At 56.4% G+C, this 6,000-nt stretch overlaps 1 protein-coding gene across 2 annotated transcripts in view; it reads left to right on the top strand.

Moving 5' to 3' along the window:
* Nucleotides 1–362: 362 nt before the first annotated feature.
* The window catches only part of SMOX (spermine oxidase), a 39,711-nt gene continuing 34,073 nt past the window's right edge, over nucleotides 363–6,000 (top strand). For both annotated transcript variants that reach the window (XM_015149453.3, XM_015149451.3), the window contains exon 1: nucleotides 363–512. The gene's annotated coding sequence lies outside the window, so the exon portion shown is untranslated. The remainder of the gene's footprint in view (nucleotides 513–6,000) is intronic.

Genomic DNA, 6,000 nt, shown 5'->3' with positions numbered 1-6,000 from the left:
CCCCAAGCGGTTCCCTCTTGGAGGGGAGCATTAAACCCCATTTCTCCAGGGCCACCTCTACCCTCCTGGCTTCTGGACCTCTGCCGCCGCCCTATGCTACACGTCGCTGCCTGTCCTGCGGTGGGTCCCCTGCGGGAGGGGGGACCCCTGATAGGGAGGGAGGAGGTGCCGGCCCAGATTTGGGCGCGGGACCTGGGTTTCCGAGGCAGGAATCCAGCAGTCTCCGGCTTCAGCGGCTTCCAGCTTCCCGGCTCCTGGCGGGGCGGGCCCGGGGAGGAGCTCGGCGCTTCCCCGCCCAGAGGCGGAACGGAGGGCCGGGCCGGAGCGGGGTGGGTAGGGGACGCGAGGCGGAGCGGGGCCCCACACAGGCCGCGGCGGCTGGCTCGGGCCCCTACGGTCCCGGCGGCGGCTGGAGGAGGAAGCCAGGCGGCTGGCGGAGGAGGAGAGAAGGAGGAGGCCGAGACCGGTGCGCCGCTCGCCGCAGACTTACTTCCCCGGCTCAGCAGGGAAAGGTACGGTGCGCCCGCTCTCCGGCCCCGGGCCCCGGCTCTCAGCCTCCCTCCGGCGCAGGCAGGGGCTGCGGCCGCAGCGAGAGGGTGAGGGGCCCAGAGCGGTCCCCGAGGGCTCGGCCGGCGCGGGGCTTGGGCGGCCAGCGCGGCGCTCGGGCGCTCGGGCGGGGGTGCGGGGCGTTCCGGGAGGCTCGCGGGGAGCGGGGGGCGCCGCGCCCCCCTGGCTCCCGCGGGGGAAAGCAGTGGTGTGGGCCGGGGTGGCGGTGATCCCGGCGCTAGGGCTGCGCGGCCCGGGCCGGGCGCCGGGGGTACAGTGCCGGACGGACCCCCGGGCTGCGTGCGGGAGGGGAGCGTCCCGGGTGCCCGGCAGGCGCGCCCCGTGGGCTCAGACAAAGCCGGGCGCGGACGCCCCGCGACGACTCGGGCTGCCAGGAGGGTGGGCACCGGGGAGAGGACAGAAGGCTCCCGAGTGATGGCCCGAACGCCAGGAGAGGCTGTGCTGACCGCTCTGGGCTCCGGGCGTCCGGGTGGTCCCTTTGGGGCCCCGGGCAGGGTGAGGAGCTGCTTTCTCCTAAGGGCCAACTAGGGGCTTACGGGATGCCCCGGGCTTGGCGGGAGCCGGGCTCGCAAAGGGTTCGGGCGTGTTGGACCGCTCACTTTGGGGGAGGGGCTGAGGGAAGCCACTGCCCTGGGGTAGGGACGAGGGCTCCTTTAGAGCAGTTGAGGGGCCCGCGGCGCTTGAGCCAGGGGGCTTGGCCCGATGAGATACGCGCGGTTCCTGGCATATATAGTGAGAGGTGCCCACAGGTTGTTTGCAGAACATTGCTGTTGGTGGCATATCACGTACCAATCTGTGGGGGCAAGTTGGCCATGATTGGAGCCAGCAGTAGGTGCCCTGGGGTTACCGGGAGCGGCGCGGGCCGGGGTGCCATGCATCCGAAAGTGTGTGCGGTGAAGCCCGCACATCTGCATTCGGCCACCCCTGCCCCCTTGCCTCTTGTTAGGCGGAGAAAGCATCCCAATTCCTGCCGCTGGCCCTGCCTCCGCTTGGGCTCCAAGGTCCTCTCCCTGTCCCCCTTTCTGCAGTTACCCCCGCTCTCTCCGGTGTTAGAAGTGGCTTCTTTCCCCCTGGATCGTCCATAGCTGTATGAGAAATATGCTTTGGCACCCTGTCTCTCCAATTTTGTAGCCCCCTTTTTGCCTTATTCCCTCATTCCCTCCAGCTTCAGACCTTTTTCCCTTCACAGCAAAACTTCCCTGGAGAGCCTTCTGCACTCGCTTCTTCGGAGCACAGCTCTTCCGTTCTTTAGCTGGCTTGCCCTGACTTCGGTCCCACCCCTTGACTGAAACAGCCTCAGCCAAGCTCTCCAGTGAGCTCCACGCCCCCACAAGCAAGTCTTCTTCCACCTCTCCTGGTCTCCTTGAACACTCTCCTTCAAGAACCAGTATCCTCCCTTGGCTTCTCCTGGTTTTCTTCCCTCCTTGGCTGCCGTTTTTCTTAGACTTCTTTTCAGACAACTCCTTCACTCAGCTCCAAATGTTGGAGGGCCCCAGGGCTCTGTCCATAGCCGCTTCTCTCCCCGGTCTATTTACAAACTCTTCCCCGTTTCATTCTTTCTTATGATTTAAAAAATCAAGCATCAATTTGCAAACATACAGATCTTAAATGTACATCATTCTGATAGTTTTAAATAGCAGATTTTATCTCCAGCCCCAGCCTCTCTACCTAACCCCCATCTGATGATTTTTGATGTCCTGGGTGACAAAAAACTTAATATGGATGAAAATAGAACCCTGATGGCACTCCCAGGCCTTCCCATCTCAGTGAATGACCCATCATCTACTCACTTTTTTTATTCTTATTTTTATTTTTTGAGACGGAGTTTTGCTGTTTTCGCCCAGGCTGGAGTGTGATGACATGATCTCGGCTCACTGCAACCTCCGCCTCCTGGGTTCAAGTGATTCTCCTGCCTCAGCCTCCCAAGTAGCTGGGATTACAGGCATGTGCCACCACGCCCGGCTAATTTTTATATTTTTAGTAGAGATGGGGTTTCACCATGTTGCCCAGGCTGGTCTCAAACTCCTGACCTCAGGTTATCCACCCGTCTTGGCCTCCCAAAGTGCTGGGATTACAGGCATGAGCCATTGCTCCTGGCCCATCTACTCACTTTTAAAGATGGGAAACCTAGCCGGGCGTGGTGGCTCACGTCTGTAATCCCAGCACTTTGGGAGGCCAAGGCAGGTGGATCACCTGAGGTCGGGAGTTCAAGACCAGCCTGACCAACGTGGAGAAACCCCGTCTCTACTAAAAATACAAAATTAGCTAGGCATGGTGGCACATGCCTGTAATCCCAGCTATTCAGGAGGCTGAGGCTGGGAATTGCTTGAACCCGGGAGGCGGAGGTTGCCGTGAGCCGAGATCGCGCCATCGCTCTCCAGCCTGGGCAACAAAAGTGAAGCTCCATCTCAGTCAAGAAAGAAAGGAAGGAAGGGAGGGAGGGAGGGAGGAAGGAAGGAAGGAAGGAAGGAAGGAAGATGGGAAACCAGGGAGGGAGGGAGGGAGGAAGGGAGGGAGGGAGGGAGGAAGGAAGGAAGGAAGAAAGGAAGGAAGGAAGGAAGGAAGGAAGGGAGGAAGGAAGATGGGAAACCAGGGGCACAACTCCACCAAGAGCAAGTCCTTTTGGTTCTTTTCACAAAATTGATCTCAGGCCTGCCCTCTGTGCTCTGACTCCACTGTTACGGCCCCAGGCTACCTGCCCCAAGCCAAGCCAAGCCACCTAACCCTCTCCCCAGGTCTGCACTTGCCCTCCTCTGATCTATTTTAGTAGAGCAGCAAGAATGATATAGAAACTGTTGATGGGACCATCTCATTTCTCTAAAATTCTTGATAGCTCCCTATCACACTTGATTAAAATCTCAAAGCTTTCCCTCAGCCTACAAGACCCTTCCCATTCTGGCCACAGCTGACCTCCCCAGCCTTATCTTGACCACTGTCTCTTCTGCATTCTCCCTGACAGACACATCTGAATCATTTCTGCCCTTTGGACACCCTAAGCTCTCTCCTGCCCCAGGGCCTTTGCTTGTGCTATCTTTCCTGCCACGAGTGTTTTTCCAGTGCCCTTTACTGGCCTGGCTTTTCTCCTTCTTATTTTTAAGGTCTTCACTTAATTATACCTTCCTCAAATGCCTTCCCAGTCTTGGGAAGTCCCCCATAATTCATCATAGCACCTGACTTACTTTCTATATTATATTTATCACAGTTCACAACCATTTGTTACAGTTGTTTGTATATTTGACTTATCTGGCTTCTTAAGGGCCGGAACCTTGACTGAAAGGACCAGCGCTGTATCTGGAGCCTCTAGCACAGTGCCTGGCATATAGCTGATGCCCAGGAAATCTGAAGCCAGGTGGGCAGATTGGGGCTGGGTTGGGCAGACAGGTGGGTATTGCAGTGAGCACAGGAGCCCCCTTTAAACTTCAAGTGACCCTGAGGATTTTTATTTTTTTTCCACAAAAGCAGTTGTGCAGATTGCTGCAAGAATCTAAGGGCGCCAATGGGATGTGAAAAAGGGAAGTGGAGAAAGTGCCTGGCATATAGCTGATGCCCAGGAAATCTGAAGCCAGGTGGGCAGATTGGGGCTGGGTTGGGCAGACAGGTGGGTATTGCAGTGAGCACAGGAGCCCCCTTTAAACTTCAAGTGACCCTGAGGATTTTTATTTTTTTTTTCACAAAAGCAGTTGTGCAGATTGCTGCAAGAATCTAAGGGCGCCAATGGGATGTGAAAAAGGGAAGTGGAGAAGGTACGGGTGGCTCGAGAGCAGGCCTGTATGTCGAGGGCAGCCGGTGGGATGTGAGTCTGTGCGTGTCACTGTGGTTGGGGTAAATGATTTCCTTTGCTTTCTTTGGTAGAAATCCAGGCTGGGTCAGCAGAAGGATATGTGTGCATGTTGGGTGGGAGGGAGATTCTCTAGCTCGCAAGATGTGGGCAGCCTGGGCAGCCAGGAATTGATTTCAGCCCACTCTCTTGGGGGACTGCTGGGTGCCTAGCCCTGGGGTGGTCTCTCTCTAGACTCTTGCCTTTCTACCCACAGCTTTCCTGTTTGCACAGAGGAGCCAGTTGAGTGTTAAATTGTGTGGCTGGTACTCTCAGAATGGAAGGCTGAGAGCTAGGGGACCTCAGATCTGGAAGGGAGGGGAGCTGGGCCCTGGACAGGGGACAGGGGTGGACCAAGGTAACACCACGACGTGGGTGCTAGAACTAGGGGCAGTGGTCCAGATCTGGGATCGGGCTGGCATGCCTAGGAAAGGCCTTGAGCTGGGATAGGTGGGGATGAGGAGGGCATCCTGGGTGGGAGGAATCAAGCAGAGGTCAAGAGGCAGGGCAGGGCCCTGGCATATTCACTGGATGCTCTGCATTGTTCTAAGGACTTTGCAAATGTTAACTCCTTTAATCCTCCTAAAGGCTCTATAAGGTAGGTCTTATTCCCATTTTACAGATGGGAAGACTGAGGCAAAGTCATACAACTAAATAATGACAGAATGAGGATTGAATCCAAACATTTTACGGATGGGAAGACTGAGTCATAGTCATACAACTAAATAATGACAAAGTGAGGATTGAATCTAAGCAACTTGACTCCAGAATCCATGTTCAAAATCAGTACACTCTGCTACTTCTCTCATGCCTCTCAGTTATGTGTCAGCCAAGGGCTTCCTAAGAAGAGGCTTTTCCTGCCTCCCAGAGTGCCTGGCCTTGGGGGCTGGGGAGGTGGGAAAGAAGTTACACCCTTTAAGGTAGAAGGGATCCTCGCTTGGAGTGGGTAACCGAATTTTTCTGCTTCATGCCCCGCTTTTTCTTCCAGGAGGGGCTCCAGACCCAGACCAATGGGTTGGGCATCACGTACACTGTGATTTTGGGGTGCTGGGAAGGTCTGCTGCTTCTGGTTCAGCTACTGCTTTCTGCCTGAGATGCCATCATTAGAATGTCACCCTTCTGGGTTTAGCATTGCCCTCGTCATCTGCCTGTAAAATGGGATTAGAGGGACTTTTTTTCTTTGCTCCCTGGAGGTCACATGCTTGAGTGCCTTCTTCTTGTAGACTCTGAAAGGAGGAAAGGCTTCCCCTGGGATGCCAGGCTGAGGAACTGGGCCAGGAAGGGGGGAGGAGGGTGTGACAGCTCTGCCCTGGGAGGCTTTCCTGTTTGGCATGAGGATGGCTCTGGGCAGGTGACCTGGCCTCCCAAGGACCTGACTGGCTGGCTGAGGAACGGTTTGCTGACCACACAGGGATGGGGTCTGTTTTCTCCGAATTCTGAGCCCCAGAGTTGAGGGGATCTGCTCATCTATCTGGACAGATCCTGCCAGCCTCCTAGGAAGACAGGGAGCAGGGTTCGTGGAAACTGAGGCACAGGGAAAACATTGCTGTCGGAAGCTCACCAGCCTTCATGGTTGTCAGGAAGGGCTCCCTTCTCTGGCAGGGGAGCATGGAGGA

This window comes from Macaca mulatta, chromosome 10, assembly GCF_049350105.2.
Source record: "Macaca mulatta isolate MMU2019108-1 chromosome 10, T2T-MMU8v2.0, whole genome shotgun sequence".
NCBI classification, from domain to species: Eukaryota; Metazoa; Chordata; class Mammalia; order Primates; family Cercopithecidae; genus Macaca; species Macaca mulatta.
This window is presented reverse-complemented; position numbering and strand designations above follow the sequence as displayed.